Genomic DNA, 25,605 nt, shown 5'->3' with positions numbered 1-25,605 from the left:
CAAAATGTGTAGAACATTGTGGCCTTTGAGCAAGCTAGATAAACTGTGGCTCCTACCCTCAGGGAACTTACCAAGGAGGGGGGAGTTAGGAGTTTGTTTAAAATGCGGGTGCACAAAGTCAAACCTATGATGGAGGAAGCTAGTGGTCAAGGTCCTGGCTCCTGTGGTTTGTTGTGAAACCGAGAAACTTACCCCTGACTGTTGCCCTTCCTCCTTCATCTCTTTCCTTTTGTGATACTTCTTCTGAACTCAGAATGGGAGGGAGGCATTCTGGGGGAGAGATGAAGTCTCTAGCCTTGAAACCCTTTTGGTTCAGGGATGGAGATAAACCAGTATTCCTACTCAGTATGCTGAGTGTGCTGGAGCAGAAGTAAACAAGCTCCGGGGGAGACCAGGGGCTCTGGGAGGGCCAGGAGTCCTGATCTGTTTGTTTTCTTGGGTCCTCGCAAGGGGCATGGAACCCAGTCAATATTTGTTTGCTGAAGGGGGCAACGCTGTTTGTCCTGGGAGTGTTCAGAGAAGGAAGTTACATTTGAACTGGGTGTGGAAGGACAAGGAGGAGAAGATAATGGTGTAAGAAAGGAATCCCTTTATCCGTATCTTTTGCCCTAAACCCCCTTCTAGAGATACCACTAAAATTTGAGTTATGGCCATGGGTGTGACATGGCCCTTCGGTCTGTAGGGTGTCTCTTGGGTAAACTTCTTTCCCTCAGATCTCAGCACAGGGCTGACTCAGCCAGTTGTCAGGAGCCACGGGCAGTGAGTGTAGGAAACTGGACTCCAGTGCCAGCTCCATCACTAACTTTGAGACCTTGAACAAGCCATTTAACCTTTATGAATAATAAGCTAAGTGATATGGGTAATGCACTAAAATGTGTGCAACACCATATAGTTATCAAGCATTATTGTAAGTTAGGAGGTTCATCTTACCTTAACACTGACTTTGTGTACATGGATTACATGTATACCTTTCAGGAGCTGGACATCCAAATGAGGGAGCTGACTCATGATCTGAGGTTAGGTGGGGGTGGTGAGTGATTTGGGGTTGATTTGTAAGGGTTCATGGATCTGTTTTAGTTTATTACTAATGGAGTGCTGAGGGTGGACGGCTGCCATCACAGGGGACAGGCTGCACCAAGAGTGGAGGTTCAGAGCAGAGAGAATCCTATGGAGCGAGTGAAAATTCATTCTTTAATTACCCATCGCGTTCCTACTATGTGTCAACAGGGATCAAGACAGACATGGTCTCTTCCCTTTTGAGATTTTCTGTCAAGGAAAACAGACAATGAACAAATAATGACATAATGAATGAATTATATTTATTATAATAAGCGGGAAGGAGGAAAAGAACAGTGTGCAATGGAAGCATGGTATAGAGACCTCCCCAGATGTGTGTTGAGAGGGCAGGGAACTGAGACAGATGAAAGAGTTGGCCAATGGGAGAATGGTCACGGGAGAGAAGTCAGTGCAGCATGAGCCTCATATGTGAAGCTTGAGATGACCAGAAAATGGGTACCTTCCAGAAACCTGAAAAAGACTGGGACACAACATGATGAAGCTAGAAGAGGGTGGGGCAGCATAGGCTTGGCAAATGATTTTGGACTTTGTCCTTGGAGCCCTGGCAACCTTGGGTGTGGTTGGGGTTGAACAATTTTGGCCTCTATTAGGTAAGTGGAGATGAAGAGAAGTGGGCAGATGTTAAAGGAATTTCAGAGGAAGAATTGTTTAAATTGGGGATTGATTTTATGTAAATGGGAATGAAAGAGGGGAAATATCTAGGTTGACTGCAGGTTTCTGGGTGGTTAGTGAGGCTACTGATGAGAAACATCTGGAGGAGGTACAGGCTAGGTGGGGGAAGATAATGGCCTCAGTTTTGGATGTTATAAATACGTGTTGTGAGACGTTCAAGTGGAGATGTCGATCTGGAAATCTGGATTTGGTTTCAGGATGGGGATCTAGTGGGATTGTGGACTTACGTGTCTTTAATGTGTGAAAGATTGTAATTGTAACCACCTGAATGAATGAGATTGCGACTGTAAGGGAGTAGGAGAAAAAGGCTCTGTCTGCTGGGAGTAGAAATAAAGTGAAGGTGGGCAGGATAGCAAAAGTTGATTATTTCAAACCTGAGCCCTAGAGCAAAGCACTTCCGTTCTTATTAGTCAGACACATTCTTAATTTGGAGGCTGCTGTGCTCTGACTCTGGGGCTCTTTTGATTTGACTTAAATTTCCCTTCTCTCCCTTTGGGAGTGGTCTGTGGAGATGACCCATGACACTGGGCCTTCTGGAAAGGTTGGCTTATTTTCCCTTGAACTTTTTAGTGGTTGTAGAGTCTTGGCATTAAGTATTCTTAACTGACACTGGAGTCTCAACCTCCCTCAGAACTGCGTTTCTTAGCTGACTTTTTATATCAAAGATTTTTTGTTTGGTTATTTTTTCCCATCAGAACTGTCCTCAAAATGTCCTTCCCTTTATATATTTTATTTTTATTTTACCTAACAGCAGCAACAATTTATATCATCTATGTCCAGTTTTCTTAATGTTGACTTCTTCTAAGGGCCCCATTTGGTTTTTGTTTGTACATTAAATCAAAAATAGGATGTTTCATTTGGCAGTTAGAGCTTTTATTTAACAATTTAAAAATAACATGGATTATTTTTATGTAGTATTAGAAAGTTACTACCAATCTGACCAAGTCTTATCATTTTATCAGTTCTATACATCAATTCAGTTTATTCTAAAAACAATGAACAATATATATATTTTTACTATTGTATGAGTCTAAGCTTTGTAGGGGAGGTATTTTTTTCTTAATTTTATTTTATTATGTTAATCACCATACATTACATCATTAGTTTTTGATGTAGTGTTCCATGATTCATTGTTTGCATATAACACCCAGTGCTCCATGCAGTACGTGCCCTCTTTAATACCCATCACCAGGCCAACCCATCCCCCCACCCCCTCCCCTCTAGAACCCTCAGTTTGTTTCTCAGAGTCCATAGTCTCTCATCGTTCTTCTCCCCCTCCGATTCCACCCCCCTTCATCTTTCCCTTCCTACTATCTTCTTTTTTTTTTTTTAACATACAATGTATCGTTTTTTTCAGAGGTACAGGTCTGTGATTCAACAGTCTTACACAACTCACAGTGCTCCCCATAGCACATACCCTCCCCAGTGTCTATCACCCAGCCACCCCATCCCTTCCACCCCCCACCACTCCAGCAACCCTCAGTTTGGTTCCTGAGATTAAGAATTCCTCATATCAGTGAGGTCATATGATACATGTCTTTCTCTGATTGACTTATTTCACTCAGCATAACACCCTCCAGTTCCATCTACGTTGTTGCAAATGGCAAGACTTCGTCTTTTTGATGGCTGCGTAATATTCCATGTATATAGATACCACATCTTTCTTTATCCATTCATCTGTTGATGGATATCTTGGCTCTTTCCATAGTTTGGCTATTGTGGACATGGCTGCTATAAACATCAAGGTGCACGTACCCCTTCGGATCACTACATTTGTATCTTTGGGGTAAATACCCAGTAGTGCAATTCCTGGGTCATAGGGTAGCTCTGTTTTCACCTTTTTGAGGAACCTCCATACTGTTTTCCAGAGTGGCTGCACCAGCTTGCATTCCCACCAACCGTGTAGGAGGGTTCTTTAGGGGAGGTATTTTTGTTAGCATTGTCTGATGTATCAGAAGCTTGTAGAAAAGTGCTTAGCACATAGGAGGTGTTTGATACATATTTGTTAAATAATTGAATAGTGTGTGTCAGGAATACAGATAAAGGTGTTTCAAAAACATCATAACATCAATATACTTAGCCCACCATCCTTCTCCTGTTTGGTGAACATCTTTATGACCATTACTTTGAACTCTTTAAATTACTTCTCTCCGTTTCGTTAAGGTTTTTTTTCTGAGGTTTTATTTTGTTTTTTCATTTGAAACGTGTTCCTCTGTTTCCTCTTTTTGCTTGACTCACTGTATTTGTTTCTATGTATTAGATGAAACAGCCCCCTCTCCCAGTCTTGAAGGAGTGGCCTCATGTAGGCAATGACTTGATTGTTCAGATCTGCTCTAGCTGTTGGTTATTTCTTGAATCTTTGTGATTGTCCAAGCAGTCTCTTTTATTTTTAATAGCTCCCAGTTGTTGAGGATGTGCCAAAACCTGACCACATCCTAAAGGGGAGGATATCAGTCAGTACCTAGATTCAGGCCAATTGGAAGCCAGTTTGCAAATATATACAGTCCTGTGGGACCACAAGCATAAGCCCATGCTGGCCACTAAACCAGGTGATTTGGAGGTGTCCCCTAGGCTACAGTCACAAAAATTGGGGCTCCAAATGAGTCTATAAGCTCCTCTCTGAGAGACACCTGTGAGCTGTAGCAAGGCAGAGGGAGAGCGCAAAGATGGCATCTGCCAGTCTGCATTGCCTGAGAGCTCCTTGGTAGCCCCTAGATGTGTGCCAATTCTGAAGTCGGCCCCTCAGTCTAAAGCTCCAAGGCAAGCAACTAGGCTTCTCTCACAGACCTGGAGTGTGTTTCATGCTGCTATCTCTGCAGTGCCCTGGGGGTGGTAGCCTGCCAAGAACTCTTTCCCATTGTTATAGTCCAAGGGACCCAGGAACTCAAGTCATCTCCCCCCACCCTGCCAGACTCCACAGCCAGGCGATCAAAGTGTGTCCCCTTGGCTGCAGCTGCAAAAACTGGGACATCAGCTATGGACAAAAGCTCTACTCTAGGAGATACTGGGGCTGCAGAGCCTGTCAGAGGGAGAGCACGAAGATGGCACCTTCTAAGGAAAAAGAAAAAAGAAAAAGAAATGGCGCCTGCTGCTTGGAAGGTACAGATGGCAACTGCCAAGGAAAACAAAAAGTCAAGAAAAGAAATGGCACCTGCTGCTTGGAAGGTACAGATGGCAACTGCCAAGAAAAAGAAAAGAAAAGAAAAGAAAAAGCCCCACTGGCTTTAGCAAGGGAGAGGGAGAGCGGGGTGGGGAAAAAGTGGTGCTCACCAGCACCTCCATCCCAGAGAGTATCCCGACAGGGCCTTGTCCCCGCAGGCAGAGAGGCTTTAAGGTTAGCAAATGAATCTCTTTGGTGTGAAGTCTGGTTGTTTTTCACATGGCTTTTCCTGCACTGGGCCCCGGGGTGAGAGAGTCTGCAAGCAAGCCTTTTAAAAAGCATTTGTTTTGTGCTATAGCCTTTTGGTCTTGTGGATGTGCACTCCATTGGTTTTCAAAGCCAGATGTTTGGGGGATTGTCTCTCTCAGGTGCAGGTCTTAAAAACTGGAGTGCCCCACGTGCGGTACAAACTTCCTTTCTCAGGGAATAGCTCTGGGTTTTGAATTCCCTCTGGGCTCTGGTTGCTTAACTGTGGGTGGAGTTTATGGGGGTACCAGGTCTCAGCCTATCCTCCCCACCTTGATGTGGCTCTTTTCTTGTTTGCTGATGTGAAGCCGCTGCTCAGCTAGTTATCAGGTCTTTTTCTGGAGGAAACTATTCCGTGTGTATCTGAGGATTCGGTGCGTCTGGGGAAGGAGGTGAGTTTAGGATCTTCCTACATCGCCATCTTGCACAGCCTCCCCCAACAGTCTTGCTCCAGTCAGCAAATTCTCCCTGCTGTGGCATTGGATGAGTGGTGGTTAGCTGAATTTCATTCATTTTATACTTTTTGTGGTTAAGAGTGTTTTGTTTTTGCTTTTTGGTCTTTGTGACTGTGAGATGGCTAATCTCTATCAATTTATTCAACTAATGTAGCAGGTAGAAATTTTAGTCCAAAAATGTAGACAAGTAAGAAATATTACATGTTTATTTTTAAAAATTAATTTAAATTTGACTTGGAGCTCTCATCTTCCAGACTACTGAAAATAAAATCTTAGCTGTTCTGGAGGCCCTTTTCCTTATCAGGGTTGTACCAGAATGGAGAAGGCTTATGGTTAAGGTACTTGGAATACAAATAAAAGGCCTCCGATTGCAAATAGTGGGACCTGGGCATAGAGTTCGGACTTTCTTGCTGTAACACATACACACACACCTCGCCACGTCCTTAGGACATTGTCACTAGGGGGTGGTAAGGTCCTTCCCTCTCACTGTGTCTCCCAGTCCCACCCAACTTGTACTAGCCATGGTAGACCACTGTTGAAACACACCCGTATGTCTTTGTTAACATAATAAATATATTTTATTTCCTTATACACTGTTCAGTGCAGATATTCTGGCTGGACAGCTCCCCTCTAGGCACTGACTCGGGGCCCCGGGTTGTTTCCAACTTACGAATTCACCATCTTTCAGGGACTCAAAGTCTTTGCTTCCCACCGTGTGGAAAGAAGAAAAGAATACGGAGGAGGAAAGCCTTGGCCAGACAGGGACACACAACACTTCCTCTCATTTCCATTGATGAGAACTACGCCCATGGCCCCACCTAGATGCTCGGGGAACTGGGAAGTGTGTCCTTGGCTAAGCAGCCACTTCCCAGCATCAGTTCTACACCATGGAAAAGGCATATGAATCTTCAGTGGCAGGTCAGCTATCTCTGCCAGACTCCCATCTCTTTTTGCCAATGTCAGTTAACTTTTACTCATATCCCTTTGTTGTCTTTAAGGACACTTAGCTAATACCTTCAGTGAACTCAGGTTTTAGGGGAAAACATCAGAAAGGAAAATATCTTGCTAGAAACTTCACTTTGAACTTTGAAAAGCAAGATTTTTCCGAGAGGTTGGCTTGACTACTTTCATGGAACAAGGGAGAGAGAAATAGAAAGAGAAGGAACACAAGTTAATTTAGTAATTAATTATCTTGTCATGCAAATATTTATTGGACAGCTACTGTGGAAAAAAAAACTAGATTGTTTCAGAAATAATAAGTAGACTAAAGGAAATTCAACAAGGTGATGGAATTGAGAGTAACTGGGCTGGGATAGGGAGGTGACTTTAGATTGGGTAGCCAGGGAAGGCCTCTCTGGGGACTTGAAGATAACTGTTAGGTTGAGATCCAAAATAAAAGCAGCTCTAGCCTTTTGAAAAGTAGTGGGAAGAACATCCTAGACAGAGAAAACAGCAAGTGCAAAGGCCCTGAGGCAGAATACAGCTTGGCTTATGTGAGGGAATAGGAGAGAGGCCAGAGTGGCTTGAGCATGAAGAGAGAAATGGTATATGATGTGAACTGAGGCTGGAGATGAAGGTAAAGACCATGTCACCCACGGATTGTAGGCCATGGAAGGAGTGGAATTTTTTCTGGCTGTACTGGGCAGCCACAGGTGGGTTTAAGCTGGAGCATGAGATCTCCCTGATCACTCTTGGTCTGGCACCTGTCACTTGGTGTCCAGCCTCTTGATGAACCTCATGTACTTCTCCAGTGCACACCTGACATGTAAATGCATGGAGTGGCGTTTCTCTCTCCTTTAAACATTTTGGCTTTGGATCATGGTAGATCACAAAATTAGTTCTCAGGTGGGTTTGTGGGTGTAACACTGGAAAATAAAGCCAATTGTGTACAACAAGACTGGTAAAACAGGAGGACTGGAAATGGAAATGCAATTCTCCAGAACAGAGCAGATGTGGTGCATGTGATGAGAAGGACTCTGGCATTGTGAAGCCAGATGGAAAATAATATTATTAGACGAGGAAAGATAGAAGGGCAGGGGCAACATGAAAGGGGGAGTCTGTTTGCTAGATGTGATTCAGTGTAGCTCTATATTCTATATTTCTGTTCCCTTTTTCATTGGGCCCCTGGTTCCTGCTGCAGGATTGTGAGGTGTGGTAACACAACCAGATGTGGAGGTCCTGAGCTACCGATTCCTCTAATTAGGAGGAGAGGGTACAAATGATAGAGCTTAGGCTGTCTAAAAGATGTATGTTTAACTTTTTAAATCTGGTTTATATTATTTCACAATTCAAAATACCAGTGTCCTACGGTATCAGAACACGGTTGTGATGATTCAGAAAGATAACTCCTCATGGTACTTAGTAGAGTCTCTTCCTGGAAAGTCCTTGTTAAAAGGAAATTATATCAAGGTCATATAAGGACACTTGGTGTGGGTGTGTGTGTGTGTGTGTGTGTGTGTGTGTGTGTTTGGGACAAGAATGATTTCTGTATCACTTAAAAGTACACAGTTAAAGGATGAGAAAAAAGCCATAGCAGAGTTAAATGTTTGGTTACACTTTTTCCAATGATCTGTGATCTGAGTTTGGTGTCCTGACAGACTGCCAATTTAGAGTCAGTTTTGTTTTGAAATGGCTTCACATGAAAAAAGAGACCAACAAAAAAGCAGACTCGTTAATATAGGGAAGAAATTGGTTCCCAGAGGGGAGGAGGAGGGGGAGACGGCTGACACAGGTGAACGGGGTTAAGAGTACATGTATCGTGATGAGCACTGAGTCATGTAGAGAAACTATACTGTGCACCTGAAACTAATATAACATTTTCTGTTAATTATCCTAGAAATTTTTTAAGTTAGTAAATAAATAAATAAATAAATAAATAAATAAATAAATAAATGGTAGTACATCGGTAAAAATAAAAACCTGTGGAATCTGACGTTACCGCTGGGCAGTTAGTGTCAGAACTGAATTGAACTGTAGGATACCCAGCTGGGATCAGAGAGTCAAAGAATCCGAAAATTGGAGAATTGGTTGTTGATTCCCTACCACATTTTGGAATGGCAATAAAAAGGAACGCAGTACTGATGCATGCCACAGAATGAAGGAACCTTGAAAACATGCTGAGTGAAAGCAGCCAGGCACAAAAGGCTGTGTGTTGCATGATTCCATTTATAAGAAATATCCAGAGTAGGGCAAACACAGAAAGACAGAAAGTAGACTGGGGGTTGTCTAAGGCTTGAGAAGAGGGGGTGATAATTTGGAGGGACTGCTACTAGGTCGCATTTAGTTTTGGCATGGTGAAAATGTTCTCAAGTTGGGTTGTGGTAATGGTTGCAAAACTGTGAACATATATATAAAAAACAAAACCCACTGACTTGTACATTTTGGGTGAAATGTGTGGTATGTGAATTACATCTCAATAAAACCAGAAAAAGAGAATGTTATACAAATGCAATCAAGGTGTTCACCTTTTTGGTGTTAGCTTTTTTCACTCCACATAATTCTCTGGAGATTGATCGAGATGATTGTGTACATGGATGCTACTGCATTCCATTTCTTTTACTGCCGACTATTCCATGATATGGATGTGCCACACTTTAAGTTCTTTTAAAATCAATACTGAGAATGAGCATCTTTTAAGATACTTATTGATCAATCGCTGTTCTTTCTCCTCTGCATTCTTTTCATACCCTGGGCCCCTTTTCTTACTTTCCCTTTTTTTCTGGGTCTTTGGTCTTGTATGCTCTGAATTCTTTTTCCCAACTTAACTTTGCTTATGAGGATTTTTGAAATAAAATTTTTGACTTAAAATAAAATAAAATAAAATGGCTTCACATGTGTCCCTGTCACCTTAGGTGCTCCAGAGGCTAGTGTGCTAGAAATAAGCACAAATAGAAATAAGCGTTTGTATGTATGCGAGGGAGAACTCGGGGAGTGGACCCGTTTTTCTCCATGGGTTAGGATAGCGCAAACAGTTTGGAGGACTCTCTAAAGCAGGGTTTTTTGGGTCGAGCAGATATCATTTTATCATTTTAACTTCTAGAATCTGAAAGATTTCTCTTAGTCTCCTGGAATCCTCCTTTATTTTTTTTTAAAAGATTTTATTTATTTATTTGAGAGAGTGAGCAAGAGAGAGAGAGAGTACACGAGCAGGCGTGGGGGAGAAGAAGAGGGAGAAGCAGATTCCACTGCTGAGCACGGAGCCCGCCCCGATGTGGGGCTCGATCCCAGGACCCTGGGATCATGACCTGAGCCAAAGGCAGTTGCTTAACGAACTGAGCCACCTAGGCGTCCCTGGAATCCTCCTTTAAAATGCAAATAATTCAGACCTAGGCCATTGTCCCTTAATACCTACATTGTCAGTTAATGTTTCTGCTGGAATTAGTAGAAATGAGCTTGGGAGTAAGTGTCCTGTGATGGATGGAGAGGGATAGAGCTCCTGTTGACGGGAGCTGCAGAAGGACGATATCAAGGACAAGCCTCAGGCCAGATGCCTCCTTCATAATTTGGGGCTGTGCATGGAAGGACTCTGAAATGTGCAATATTTTGATTTACCATCATTTTGTGCATCTCACACAGGTGACTTGGGATACAAAACTCATGTCACTTTCTCAAGAGCATAAGAAAGAATTAGGTAGAAAAGTTCCTTTTCAGACATGCCCCACAGTGAGACGTTAACCCTCACTCCTGACTTTCCCTCTCCTCCCTAACTGCAAGTCTTGAAAGGAAATGTTTTTCACAAGTTGTATTCTTTAAAAACTACGTCACAATTGCGATTAAATAGCTATTGATGTAATTAATGATTGCCCTCTCAGGCTATGTCCAAAACCGCACAACGGCAGGGCTGTGACTTGTTCGTGCTGTGTCCTCCAGGGCCAGAGCCATGCCACTCACAGAGTAGGGGCTCAGTAAAGATTCTAGAACTACTGAACAACGTTCTAGTTAATGGCAAGGTGGTGTTAGAGATACAAACTTTCTCTCCTTTTAGGCAAAAAGCTTAAACTGATCATCATAGCAAATGAATAAGGTCCTAGGAAACCACCACCCAGTACATAACACACATTTTAGGGGGAGTGAGAAGGGAGTTGGCCTTCATGAGGCAAGAATTATTTCCAGTTCTATGTCCTCGTGGTAATTCCAGATTACGTGACCTGTGATGTTTCTTTTTGGACTTCTCTGTGCTGCCTGCATTTTGGTCATTTCAGTATTTGTGGGCCTGACTATTCAGGGAAAGGGAGTGTGAAGAAAAATTACTCTTTTTACTTCTTGTTAGCAACTGTGTGTTGGGTACAGGAAAGTAAAACTAAAGAATCCTGGTGGGTTTTCTAGAGACTTGTTTATTTATCTTTATCTATTCCTTATTTATCTTCCTATGAATAATTGAGAGCCATATATAGTTATAAAATTATTGAAAGTTGTCAAGAAAAACCCCACGGCATTATCTACTTGGAAATGTGGTGGGGTGGAAATGTCCTGGACTGTTTCTTTGTTTTTATTTTTATTTTTATTTTTTTTGAGGGAGGGTGGTGGTGATGTTTTTAATATTAGAGCTCCAGTAGATAACTTCTGTAACCCACGGGGAGTTTAAGGTTGGGGATGAAGTCAAGAATTTGGTTCCAGGATGGGGGCAGAAGCTGAATTCCAAAAGGCTCAATGCCCCTCCCCTGCCCTTGCTGTTTCCCATTTAATCAATGCTGAGAGCCCTCAGCATTGTATTTATGCCTTTGAACATGGAGGAATAACCTCCCACAGGTTTGAAGTGAACATTCCTTGGGGCTTTGCCAGTAGCTGGGCAGGGGCTGGAGTGGTCCCTGGAGCTGTTCACAGCCCCACCCCGCCCACTATCCCTCTGTCCCTCCCCCTCATTTCCCAGAGAGTAACAGGTAGCCTGCAGATGGGCTTCATCGGGAGGTGGTGCCTGTGTTTGGGGCAGTGGAAATCCATGGCGGATATGAAACAATGCCTCACTGATTCATATCAGAACCAAGTAATGTGACTCTGCAGATTAGCAGATTGAAATCTGCTGCAACCTCTCAGCATTTCTATTTTGGGACTGGAGAGCATCTTTCCAACTGTTTCTTTCTTTTTTTCTACTCCCCCTTCAGGCCCCAAAGCCCCTTCTGCTTGTTAGCTTTTTCATTTTTCCAGGGCTTTGGAGTCCACGGCCTGCGGTTTCTTGATTGTTTGCTAGGCTGAGAAGAATTGTGGTATCTGATATTTTATCATAGGCTGGATTCAATTGAGGAAATCTCAGACTGAAGCAGGTCTAGGTCCTCCACGAATGCTGGTTGAATGGGTGGGTGCATGAGCAGATGAGGACACACATACAGAAGAACAAAGCACCAAAGAATAAAGTATGAACTTCTGTGAAGGGAATCATACAGTCCTGTCCACTTTGCAAGGGCACATCCCACTGCCACCATTGAACTTTGCACACTGGCTCAAACATCCATAACGGAAAGGGTGTGTGCCAGTTTGGCAGGTAATTTTGTGCATATCATAGCATCAGTACAGCAAAAATCTTGGCTTAGTTGTCACAGACAGTGGCTAACTGGCTAAGGCATATATATATATATATATATATATATATATATATATATATATATATATGTATGTATTTTTCCCTTCTCTGTACCTCTGCTGGCTTGAGCAGAGTGTTTGGCTATTTACTAGGATGGGACAACTGAGAGAGAGAAAACTCGTAAGTTGTTGAATTACATTTCACAAGCAATGAAATACAGGTTCTTTCTTCCCTTACAGATATTTCATGCAAGGGATAATATAAAATATTTAGAAATTGTTTTTAATTTTGATATTTTGTTTCTAGGGAACACTTAAATTAAAAAAAAACCTCTTTTCCTTTTATTTTGCTCTTAAGGGCCAACTTTGCTAAGTTGAAGTATCTTAGGATTAATCTCTTAAATGTGTCTATCTACTTGTACTGAGAGCTTTTGATTGAGCTTTTCCTTTAATTGGTTAGTTGCAGTATTTTTTTTAAGATTTTATTTATTTATTTGAGAGAGAGAGAGAGAGCACGTGTGTGTACTTGAGCAGGGGGGGAGGGAGAGGGGGAGGGAGAAGCAGGCTCCCTGCTGTGCAGGCAGCCCGATGTGGGGCTCGATCCCAGGACCCTGAGATTATGACCCGAACCGATTGAGCCACCCAGGCGCCCCTGCAGTATTTTTTTTTTTAAAGATTTATTCATTTATTTAAGAGAGAGGGAAAGCCCATGCACAGGGGGAAGGGCAGAGGGAGAGGGAGAGAGAATCCCAAGCAGGCTCCACACTCAGCACAGAGCCTGATGTGGGGTTCGATCTCGCGACCCCGAGATCATGACCTGAGCTGAAATCAAGAGTCTGCCACTTAACTGACTCTGCCACCCAGGCGCCCGTTGGTTAGTTGCAGTATTAATGACAGTAAGTGATGTTGAAGTTTCTGTTTCAATTCCCATCGAGCCACAATTTATGAAAAGTCTTTCCTTCTCAAAATCATCGTCATCATCATCTTATAGAAGTGCAGTATCTGTATCTTCTTCCTTTTGTCTATTTTTAGATATAAAATTAAAAATAATAAATATTCTTATGTCATCCAAAAATAAGTTGTTCCAAGAGTAACTTCAGCTTTGGCTTAATGTGTGTTACATTTCATTAAGTGTCTCTCAGTGGACTTGGTTAATAGCTGTAATTTATGGGTATAAGACTGGGTAGGCATCTGGGATATTCGGGATACAATATATAATATACATATAATTGTTTTTCCTTCACTGTTTCTTCAGTCCCTTTGTAGCAGGTGTTGGAAGGAATAGGAGTGAATCGTGTCCATCTTGAGCCATTTAACTGGCACCTGCTGTAGCAGGTGGTGTGGGGGGATAAAGGCAGGCTCTCCACTCTTCAGGCATTGAAGTGGACTTGAACTGGCATGTTCTTGTCATAACAGTGCAGTATAGTAGCCAAGAGCAGGGACTCTGTGGCCAGATATCCTGTTTTGGAATCCTTACTCTCCTACTTTCTACTTGGGTGAACTTGGGCAAGTTACCTAACATCTCTAGACTCTTCCCTAATTTGTAAAATTGGGATGATGATAGTGACTGCCTCCTAGGGCTGTTATGAGATTGAATGTTAATACACAGATTCTTAGAACAGAGCCTGGCACAGAGAAGATGCTGTGTCAATGTTTGCTGTGATGATGAGGAGGATAGTGGAGGATGGTGGCGGTGGTGATCCAGAAGTGCCTATGTATATTCTGGGATTGACTGAGTAATTGACTCAGTCATCCCGCAAAATGAACAAGTTCATTGAGCAGGTACTACATGCAGACACTGTGCTTGCCCCTGATGTTTTGAAAGTCAATGAAATTTAATTTCTATCCCAAAGGGGCTCTCTATCTGTGGAATGGTGTTTGCTTTTGACCTGCATCAATTGTAGAAGTAGAAGGGGCTCCTTGAGTGTGTCAGAAGGGAGGGAGCAGTGTTCATACAAAGAGTGAAAGAATACAAAGTGATTCAGCAGGTATTAGTTGCATTTGGAAGACTTGAACCTAGTTGTGCCATGGAGGTGTGGCGAGCCATCCATTGGTTCTTTTTCAGCTTTCCTTGCCCCAGTGCACCCATTGGAGGGGTCTGGGAATGGGTTAGGGGAGCATAAATCTATTTCACACAAGTACCCAGTGACCCTTGCCCCGAACCCTGACATTGTGGGGGAGTGACATTTGTCATGCTCTCTCCTGTCGGTGGGAGTTCCTAGAGCTCTGCGGCTGGAAGATGGAAGAGAAGAGTTAATCCCAGGGCTGCAGCAGCTGAATATACAGCATAAACAGCATTTGGGGATGAGATCACTTCTGTTTTGGGAACCTGAAGGCAAACACAGTTGCATTTGTTCGTGTAATCATTGCCTTGTTTGAGATTGTTTATGTTTAGAAATTCATGTCAGAATATTTATCAGTTGGGGTACAGAAATCAACTCTGGTGACTTAAGCCAAAAAGGAATCCACCAGAAGACTATCCTGCAGCTCCTGAAGTAGAAGGAAAAGCATGAATGGTGTATAACTTGGCCTCAGAAAGGAAATTGGGCAGTTTTGGGGTTCTGAATATTGGGCAACTAAGGGATAGACTTTTCAGAACTCACATCAGGATGAATCAGCTACAGTCGTTTCCATCCGACATAATTTCCCTGGAGACTCAAATTCCTGGAAGAACAAGTTGGCTGGGACATTTAGCCTATCCCCTTACCAGAAGGCCCACCCAGACTGCAAGCAGGGGTGGAGGGTAGTTCCAGGGGATGCTGTGAAGGCAGACATGGACAGCTTTCTACGCGTGATGACAAAATGAGTGTATTTCTCAGACCTCCTTCTTCCTAATCTTTCTGGCTATTTAGTCTTAGATGATCTATCAAGAAAACTTTTGAGCTTTTAGACCATGGCTTGGGGTTGCAGTGGAAGTGTTGGTAACTCTGAATGAGCAATAGAGAGGCAACAGATGGAGCTGTGGATCCCAGAACATGAGGGTGTGCTCAGAGTGGCTCTATAATGCACTGTGGATAGAAAGCCGTAGATTGGAGATGGTGGGCTTTCTCAGTGTTTCTCTCCCTGAGGTCTGTGTTTCTCTGGGGATTTCCCATGAGTGGTTAAAAATTTTGAAGGTTCATTTAAATAATAGTCTTAAAACTATGGCCGCTCATCTACTTATTCTGTATCATATGATGACACTTAACAGGACAAGCATTAATTCTTCTCTTATTTTTGGTGCATTGGGTTTTCTGAAGCATTGGGTCTGAGTAGAAATTCATTAATTGTCATGGTATAATGAGAAAAAAATAGAAACAGGCTTAATATAAAATTAATGTGTTTGCATCAAGTGCAGACCAAATGATATCACTGGGTGCTGTTTTTAGAAGAGAAAAAAGTATTTGGGAAATGGGGTCCTCATATGACATGTAGCAGCGTAGGAACAACGAATGCAAAGGAAACTGGACCATAGAAGTCAGCACCATAGTCAAATTGACAGCCACAATTTAGTTTCAACATAGAAACAACAGAATCCTTTACATGCACTAACGGTATTTTGAATTTTTTTGGCTTTGCAGTTCTGTCTGGGTTTTGTTTGTACATTTGCTTTAATAATGGTATAAGACTACCAGTGCATGATATATTTAAGTCATTTTATATTTCTCTATATTTAAATGAATTATATTAAAAATAACTGGCCATCCCTAGAGGTCCTTGAGGAATTTTGTTTTCTTGAAAATAAAAGGAAAGAACCTTATTCCAGTTTTGGAAATGCTGGTCTGTGGGAGACACTTGCTTCCTCTCCACTCCACCTCCCTGGGAGGAGTACACTTCCTCATCCCGGGGATGCCGGGTGTGGCCACGTGACTTGCTTCGGCTGGTGGGATATTAGCAGACACAAAAGCAGAAGCTTGGAAGGAGCTTGTGGTTTGGCTTGGCCTCTTGTACTCCTTTCTCTCTCTGTCTGGGAGAAGATCATGGCTCAGGTGCTGTTGGTCCCAAAGAGGATGACAGACATGTAGAGCTCACCAGAACCCAGCTGAACCCAACCTAGTTTAGCTAAACTCTAACCAACTGACAGACGTGTGAGCAAGAAAGAAATGCTTATTATTGTATGATCTGTGGTTGTTTGCCACACAGCATTATTTGGCAATAGCTGATTGATATGGTCTAGCATATTGATTAGTTAGCCACACTGGAGTGTGTAAGCTTGGATTTCATTGAGCACTTACTACGTGCCAGTCATTGTTGTAGGTGTTAGGGCTATAGCATCAAAAAGATACACCAAGTCTCAGCCCTTAGCGAGTATGTGTTCTAGTGGATGATCAATAATTTTTGTTTGAATACTTATGTAATGATGAATACTTTGTTTTTTCCCTTTTCTAAATAGGCAAACTAACTTTCTCTGACATGTTTGGAAAGTGACAATTATCTAGATAGATGTGATCTTGTCTACATATGGATTTTATATTGAACAAAACAGTCAGGGAATAACTTGACTACTGATGTTGCCACCATTATCATCAAAACTGTCTTAACCATTAAGGCATTTATGGCTCCTGACTCATGTCTAGAAATGTCTAGAAAAAAATATAAAAATAGATGAAAAAAAATAAGAACCTCATCACTTTGTCTACCAATTTTGTTCTTGCTTGATTTTGCTTTATACAAAGTTTTGACTGGGCTCCTTAACTAAAAATAATCTCTCCATGTACGTGAAATTTCACCAGGGTAAATGGCTGTATGTGCGCTTATATTTATGCATGTCTGAAAATTCTGCCGACTGGGGAGGTCGGTGGCGGCTGGTCTGAAATGAAAACGTCATCCCGGGAAGGGAATTTGAATGTAATGTTGAATACATTTAAAAATATTATTCAAATGACTAAAAAGTTCAGTTTTATGAATTCAGGACTATTGGGAATCAGCAGCAAAAATTCACATTTCTTACTTCACTCATGGAGAGCGGGGCTGAAATGCAGCTGTAAAGTATTCAATTCTCAGGGGCCTGAAAGCCGCAAGGCCCATTTCAGGTTTAACTCCCAGGAAGTAAGGCTTGCTTGCCCAGATCGGTGCTGGATAGATGATAACAAATAGCAGCCAGTTGGAGAAATAATTTATTGCACTTTGGGATGTAGTGAAATTTGGACTCTTTTGCTTTGATGCCCAGGTCCCTTATGTCTAAGGCCTCAAATGTCAGTGGTCAAGGGCTGGAGGGGTATCCCTATTGACACAGCCAGGAAGTACTTGGATGTCCATCAGAGCCATAAAAGATCTTTATCCACCCATCCTGGGGAGCCATTGGTAAGGAGAAATCTCAGAGAGACTCTGGCTTCTCCCTCTGCCCATTCTGCAGGTAATTGTGCTCTGGCTAGGCTCCACACCGCACCCCCCCCCCCCCGCCCTTAATGTTTGGGATGATGTTCCTTGTTCTTTCTCAGAACCTCTGCTTTATCTCACTATTTTTGTTTGTTTGCTTGCTTGGGGCAGGGGGAAAGCAGGGAGGAATGAACTGCAAATGTGTGGGGTGTCTTTTGGGGGGAGGAGTTTGATCATCTTGAGTCTGAAAGAGCACGGTCAATCTAAGCCATGAGAAATGAGGAGAATAAAGTACTATTGCCTTGTTTCCAGATGTAAATAGCACTGCTAGGCCATGCAGAATCGGGAGGGAATTTTTAGCTATATTTTAGAAACAGTTCACCCATTTAGAAATGTTTTATTTCTATGTAAATGGTTCACCCATTTAGAAACATTTGATTTCTATGTAAAGAAGTTAATATTTTCTTTCTGATTGAGTTAAGCCCAAAGCATTCAGGACCCGGTTGCCCAATTATAATGTGATCTCATCAGATCTGCTCTCTAGGCTGTTAGATTCCCTGGGTTCCCTGATAACCTGCTGCTTGCCAGGGCCTGGGTGCCGTGGCTGGTCTGTTCTAATGATCAGCCTCTGGGCTCCAGTGAAGGGACAGGTGTTGCAATGTCAGTGGAAGAAGATTAGTGCTGGGGAAACTGAAGCTGAAATGAGAGTTCAGTTCCATAAGAGAGATCTCCGTGTGCTTGGGGAGGGGAGGAAGGAAATCATTTTACCTGGGGCTTAGGCCAGGAGACACAGAGGTGAGGTCTCCTTTGGCTGTCCAGAGAAGCCAGAGGGGTCTGAACCAGAGGCCTGGCGGAAGCCTTGCCCTAGATCAGTGGTTCTCAAAGTGTGTTTTCCGGCTGGCGTCTTCCAAATCACTGGGAATTTGTAGACATGCAACTTCACAGCCCCATTCCAGACCTGCTGAATCAGATGAGCTGAGGGTAGGGCCCCGGACAGCATGTTGTAACAAGTCCTCCAAGAGACCCTAAATTGGTGAACCATGCCCTAAAGGTGAGGGAAAGGGCACTAGGAACCCCAAGTCTGTCACCCACGACTAGAGGTGGAGAATACAAGGCTCATCACAGAAAAGAGCATTTTTTCCCTCCTACTCAATAGTTACATTTAGCAGGATGGTAATTTTGTAAGAGTTCATTAAATGCTCGTTCATTTTTCCCCCTAAGTGTTACACTAATGTAGCAGTGATTCATGGCAGATTATAAACTTAGAAAAATGGATGTTTAGATCATATTTTGATATTTTACTAATAGTTTTACATGGTTATAGCCTGATTTCTTTTCATAATTGCCCAGACTTCTTTTAGAAGCCTGTGACCTCAGTTTTTTTTAAACATTCATTCATTCATTTAGATACCATGGAGTACCTGTTATGTGCAAGATAGACCCAATGCTTAGATGAAGACACATGGTCTCTGCCATGAAGGAAAGGTAGTATAGGCCGATGACAGAGTTGTGTTTGTAGCAGTAATCACAGTACGCCCAGGTGGGGTGAACATAGAGATTTGGGAACAGAGAGGATGGAGTGACCCACAGAACCTGACAGGAGAGTGACCCTTGGGAAGTCTTTATAGAAAAGGTGATATTTGAATAGAGACCTAAAGGAATAAAATGTTGACCAGGTAGTCAAGGCAGGGAAGAATGTTCTAGGTGGCAAGAATACATATAGGACTGTATTTGCTATAATAAATTCCCATAAACTTGGTAGCTTAAACAATACATACTTATTTATTATTCTGTGGATCAGAAGTCTGCCTTAGGTCTTAATGGGCTAAAATCAAGGTGTTGGCAGGGTGCATTTCTCTATGGAGGCTCTAGGGGACAATGCATTTCTGTGCCTTTTCCAGCCAAAAGCGGCTGCGTTCCTTGGCTCTTGATCTCCTTCCCCTATCTTCAAAGCTGGCAACGGTGGATAGTGTCCTTCTCACGCTGACATCTGTCTGGTTGCCTGGACCCATGTGATCAGACTGCACCTACCTGACAAATCTAGGGTAATCAGTCTATCTCAAGGTTGTTAACCTTATTACATCTGCAAAGTTCCTTTGCTATGTGAGGCAACATAGTCACATGTTCTGAGGATTAGAGCATCTTCAGGGATCATTACTCTGCCACAGGGAAAGAAGCACGGATGCCTGATAGTGTGCAGCATGTCTTAGGACAAATAAGAAAGCTCTGTGGAGCTGTCCTATTGGCAAGAGTGAGAGAGGAAGTGCTGTGGAGCTGTGGAAATGTGTATATGGCAAAATGGAACAGAGTTGCTCTTAGCAGAGGCCCAAGTTCTAAGAATTTTAGTGGCTGACTTAATTCGGTTGACTATTTTAGAAAGATAATCCCTTTCTTCGTAGAGGAAACATGGATGTTGGCCACAGGGACAGGTGTAGGTAGGTAGAGAAATTCCTTTCTTCTTTTTCTAGTTTTTCTGACTTTATTTATCTGTCTCACTCACTGATCCAGAAATTTCATGGGTAAGCCACTATAACTTTACCAAAACTCCGTCTCAGGAGTTATAAGGATTTGCTCCTCTATAAAAACTAGCATTGCATTACTGTAGTTAAAAAAAGAAAGAAAGAAAAAGGAAGGAAGGAAGGAAGGAAGGAAGGAAGGAAGGAAGGAAGGAAGGAAGGAAGGAAGGAAGGAAGGAACTATATTCACAGTACCTGAAGGTTACAGTGTCCCTTAGCAGGGAAATAACAGTAAATCTTGCTCACCTCCCTTTCCAACCACATCGTTTGACCTCTGTCCTCATTCTTTTAGCTGCTTTCAGAGTTAAAGATGGCATATTATAAAAGGAGAACTTGCTGGCTGTTTTGAAGTCCCTAACAGTGAGGTCCCTAAGCTGGGAAATCATCTTTCTTAGTATGATCTAGAATGCATTTTTGAATGGTCATCAGCCAATATTTATTGAATACTTATCATGAGCAATAATGGACTTTAAGTTGGCCGTAAATTATGAATCTTTTGATCCAATCTCCATCAAATGCTTTATTGTATTAAAAGTTCAGACTGTAAGAACTTGGTGAATACCAAGTGTTTCATGCTGCAAAACTACCCTGAATGTAAGTAGGTTATCACTGTTAAAAATTATTTTTCCCTTAATACTTCACCACTGGGATGGGATAAGAGAGAAGAAAGAGTGCATGTTAGATGGATCTGAGAACTAAATGTGGAGGGAGCAGGTTCAAAAGAAGTAATTATAACTTAACCTGAGAAGAATAGTAGATCAGGGTAAGATTTGACTTGAATTTAAATCCTACCTCATCAAGACAGACAGAAATGTAAAATGAAAGAGTTATTTTTAAGTAGTGGCTGGAGTTTGAAAATTTTAGCAATACATGTTTCTAATAGGGACACCGTAAAACATAATCAAACTTACTTCTGCAGAGATAACTTCTATTAAATATCTAGCTATTTTGCAAACCTTCTTCAGTGTACTTATGGATGTTGAGGTCATAAGTGAAGGGATTCTATAAATAACATCCTTCTCTCCTGCTTGAGTTCAGAACTAATTAAGAAACACAGGAGCCAGACAGATGAAAAATACCATATATATATTATATATTTTATAAAATCATATATATTTATAACATGTATTGGATATTATATTATATAATTACATATACAATGGTCTTACGTTTTGTTTCATCTCTAAAAAATGGTCTCTTGAGTGGTCTTGACTGAGTATGTATTTATGTATAAGTGTATGTGTGTGTATCTACAAAACCACTCAGTCTCATGTCTAAAGCCACATTCTTTAATCTAGCTTTTATCAGGCAGTAAATGTGAGGCTAGGTGGGTTTGTGGATTCCTTGCCCGGAATCAGCCATATGTGGTGCTAGAATGAGAATGTGCGCACCTCAAAGGCAGAGACAAGAGGAATAGAAAAGTTACGCTCTGTGGGCTTTCCCACCCGTCAGTGTTGTGAGCCTTGTTGTTTCTTACCGTTTGAGGCTGGGGAGATTCCTGTGACCTCTAAGACACTGACGGGGTCAGAGTTCTTCTGTGCTGTTCTTTCTCTTGTTCTACTGAGAGCAGATTACTGTTCATTCCCTTCAATTTGTACATCACTTCGTTGGTTACTTTGTGGAGAGCTGACCATGCAAGACACTATGCAAGGCACGGGGGCTCCTATGTGAACAAGTTCTTGTCAATTCTCAGCGGGCTCTTGCAAGTGCCTCCTAATGAGCTGTCCCACCTTTGCTCCAGCCTTCTTCTGGACTATGCCCACAGTGCAGCCAGAGTGACTCTTTTAAACCACAAGCGTGATCTTGCTACCCCTGCAGTCCCACCCTGTGGCACTGCTCCCCTTGCTTTTAGGGGCAAGTTAAGCTCCTGAACATGGTCTGCAGGGAGACAACGCATGGTCGGCTCCATTTACTTCTGCCAGCCCCCTCTCCCTCCAGGCGCCTCACCCTAGGCTTCTGTGCTCCTGCCCACTGGCCTCCTTTAGATTTGCCAAACCTGCCTTCCTCCCTTCCTCCCCCTGGAGAACTTGGAGTGTGTGTCTGCTCTGCTGGAGGACCCCGCCTCCCTTTTCCCTGGATAACCACTGTGGTTATTCCACTTCAGCCTCCTTCCTAGTGGCCACCTCGAAGTCCTCTTTGCCTTTCCTGACTAGGTCAAATGCTTCCCAGAGCCCCTGGGTAGCACTTGGCAGTTGCAGTTTTATATTTATTTGGTGGACGCTTGTCTTCTCCACTAGACTTTAGGTTGTCTCAGGGTGGAGTCTTGTCTATTTAAGTTGGTCATTATATTCGCCAGTGCCCAACAATAAACATTTGTCAAATGGATGCATGAACATAGACAGGTTCTCACCTTCCAGGAATTCTATTAAGAAACTAGGGCGAGGTGGAGAAACTGGAGGGACGAGGTGGGATCCTCTCTTCTGTCGGGTGGTATGGTATCAAGGGCAGGAGGGTACCTTCATGGGTCTTTGGTGGTCACACAGCATGCTCCTGAGACCCCAGCTCTGCAAACCATCTCCATGCAGTTAAATGCTATGTTCTTTCCTTTACCAGTGGTGACTTGTATCTCCTGCCTGTGGGTGATGGTAACTCTGAGTTTCATTTCTGTCAACCCCATGACAGCTTCTTGCCACCTCAAGAGCTTGTTGCGAAGAATCAGTAAGGTAATTTGTAGAAAGGACTTGGCACAGTACAAAGCATGTGCAAAGGCCCAGAGGCAAGAGGGAGCAGGGAGGAATAGAGAAGTTAAAGATTTCCTGCTGTGTCTGTACCACAGGATGTCCACAAATGAAGCCGAAGGGGTAAGCAGGGCAGATTATCAAGGCATCTGTAGGTCATGTTCTGAGTTTTCACTCGATTCTAAGGGTTGTAGGGAGTCTTTGAAGGACAGTTGTCAGGGCTCTTAGTGAACGACTACAGCCACACTCTATTTTCTTCTCAATAAATTCAGATTTTGTGCCTCAAAAATAAGAACTTGAGCTGATGGCCCCATAGCCCTTGGTGTTGTTTCTAAGCATGAATAGTCAGTGATATAAATCCTATCTTCACCTAATGTTTAAGAAATAATGTTGCTCCATGAGAGTCACATTGATTTTGTTGATCAAGGTTTGTCCAGCCCTTTGCCAAGCGCCTGGCACACAGTAGGTGTGTAATATTAGGCTTCCTTCTTTAAAGAGTCTTTAAGTCTCACCAGCCAGGTGCGACAAGGGAACAGGTCGTTGGTATGTAGAGACGGAGAGTAAAGGGACCATAGTTTCTTCGTGGTTTCCCTCAGCCCAGGAGTCTGAGGTCAAGACGGAGGACTCTAGCCCATGAAACGGTCTGGCTTCCTCACAATGACCAACCAGCCCTGTGTAGAGACTCTGGGATTTTTTGTTCGATTGTTCATTCACTCATCCACACTTACTGCACTTATTGATGGTGAAATGTAGGTGTGCAAGCTATGTGATGAGTTTTATCTCTTTGGATTGGTACGGAATCCTCCTGGGGGTGTGTGTGTGTATTATTCCCATTTCACAGATCTCAAAGCTGACATTCCAAGAAGGTGACTCCTCAAGGTCATGTAGCTATTAAGGGAGCAGCCTTAGAGTTCTGATTCAGAATTATTTCACCTAAAGCTTCTGCTCTTAAAACGAACAAACAAACACACACAGGCAGAAGCCTTACTGTTCTTACTAGAGAAGTTGAACAAATTCTTTGTAGAAATTTTAGAAAATAAACGATGCTGTTAAATCTTCCCCCATATTTAATGATGTTACTTTTCCTCTTGGATAATTTCTATGAAGTAGAATTGCTTAAAAGGTGTGCAAAATGTTAAGGCTTTAAAAATGTATCCGGGAGACTGATCTCCTGGAAGAATGCCAAATTACCTTCCAAAAATGTATATTCTTCATACTAATCTGGTCTCAAAAGATAACTAAGGCTATATTGAAACTCACCTCTGAGTGTTTGTTCTGTACCTACCGTGTGCTCCCTGTGCTGATTTTGAAGGGCTCTGTTTTGATTTACAACGATAGGGGATGGAAAATAAATGAGGCTCTAATAATAGTTTGGGATTCACCAAGATCTACTAGGAAATAAAAAGAAAGCAGTAAGAAAGCTGGAGGAGAAATTAGATTTTAGTTTACTCTTGTTCTGTCAGCCATTCATTGTGAAATTCCACACAATGGTGTGTTGTGTGTTTAAGGGAAAGACGGTGTAGTTCGCACACCAGCTGACTGATGATTGACCACTTCCCACTCTTCATTAATTTGATGATAAAAGAATCAACCAGCTGTGTTTGAGCAGAAAGAGGTGATTCCATCAAAAGGGCTCACTTGGTCCCACTATATAGGGGGTAGAAGTGCAGGGAGAAGGCAGGTGTTTTTTAACAAGTCACTTAAAATGAAAACAATGAAATGTGTATTTTTATATCCTTAATGATAGCTAATGTTTATCAAGCACTTATTATATGCAGACACTGCTCTAGGGGCTTTCTTTTCTTTCTGTCATTAATGTAGGCTCTTCACTCTGGGGTGTGGGTGGCTGGTAATCTGGGGGTGCAGTGGAGTCCAAATATGGTAGGCACAGTTCCATTGGCTTTTGTAGCTTATTGTGAATGGGTGTGACTTAGGTCTGTCTTTCTTGAATGATTTGAGATAGTTTTGAAACTTTCACACTAAGTGCAGTCATTCTTAGGCAACTTGGGAATTATTTTTGTCAACTCATCAGTGATTCCCAGTGGGTCTGGCTATGCAGTACCACGTGGTTTCTCTTCTGGGGCTGGGTCAGGATGAATGCACCTTTATCTTCACTAGACATCAATTGATTGCACCCCACAGTGGTTGTACAGGTAACACTCACACCAGCAGTAGGGGAGAGTTCCTTTTGTCCGCATCTCAACAGTCAGTGAATTTTACATTTTCTTCCCAATCAGGGTTCTTTTTGGTTTTTTTTTTGAAATTGCTAGCCCATTTTAAATTGTATTATTTGTGTTTTTATTGTTGAATTGTAATTTTATTTTATTTCATTATGTTATGTTAGTCACCATAAAATACATCATTAGTTTTTGATGTAGTGATCCACGATTCATTGTTTTCGTATATCACCCAGTGCTCCATGCAGTACGTGCCCTCCTTAATGCCCATCACCAGGCTAACCCATCCCCCCACCCCCTCCCCTGTAAGACCCTCAGATTGTTTCTCAGAGTCCATAGTCTCTCATGGTTCGTCTCTCCCTCCGATATTCCCCCCTTCATTTTTCCCTTCCTTCTCCTGATGTCCTCCACACCATTCCTTATGTTCCACAAATAAGTGAAATCACTTTCTCTGCTTGACTTATTTCACTTAGCATAATCTCCTCCAGTCCCATCCATGTTGATGTAAAAGTTGGGTATTCATCCTTTCTGATGGCTGAGTAATATTCCATTGTATATATGGACCACATCTTCTTTATCCATTCATCTGTTGAAAGGCAGCTCGGCTCTTTCCACAGTTTGGCTATTGCGGACATTGCTGTTATGATCATTGGGATGCATATGGCCCTTCTTTTCACTGTTCCTCAATTAACATGTTCTATAACATCTTAGAAAGAAAGATGTTCCTGATGGAATTGGAAAGGATACAACTTGTATGTGAATAGAGTTAAACTTCTGTGAGTGGCTAGGTGTTTATATATATTTTACCTT

General features: G+C 42.4%; 1 protein-coding gene across 6 annotated transcripts in view; it reads left to right on the top strand.

Moving 5' to 3' along the window:
* Positions 1-25,605, top strand: part of NCALD (neurocalcin delta) — a 373,105-nt gene that overhangs the window by 57,468 nt on the left and 290,032 nt on the right. Inside the window, exon 1 of one of the 6 annotated variants that reach the window (XM_035727298.1) lies at positions 17,346-17,461. The exons of the other annotated variants lie outside the window; for them this stretch is intronic. The gene's annotated coding sequence lies outside the window, so the exon portion shown is untranslated. Of the gene's footprint in view, positions 1-17,345; positions 17,462-25,605 lie in introns of those variants that run through there. 6 annotated transcript variants of the gene reach the window in all.

The sequence above is a fragment of the Zalophus californianus genome, chromosome 4 (genome assembly GCF_009762305.2).
Source record: "Zalophus californianus isolate mZalCal1 chromosome 4, mZalCal1.pri.v2, whole genome shotgun sequence".
Classification (NCBI taxonomy): Eukaryota; Metazoa; Chordata; class Mammalia; order Carnivora; family Otariidae; genus Zalophus; species Zalophus californianus.
Note: the sequence above shows the minus strand (reverse complement) of the source record. Positions and strands in the feature narration are given on the sequence as shown.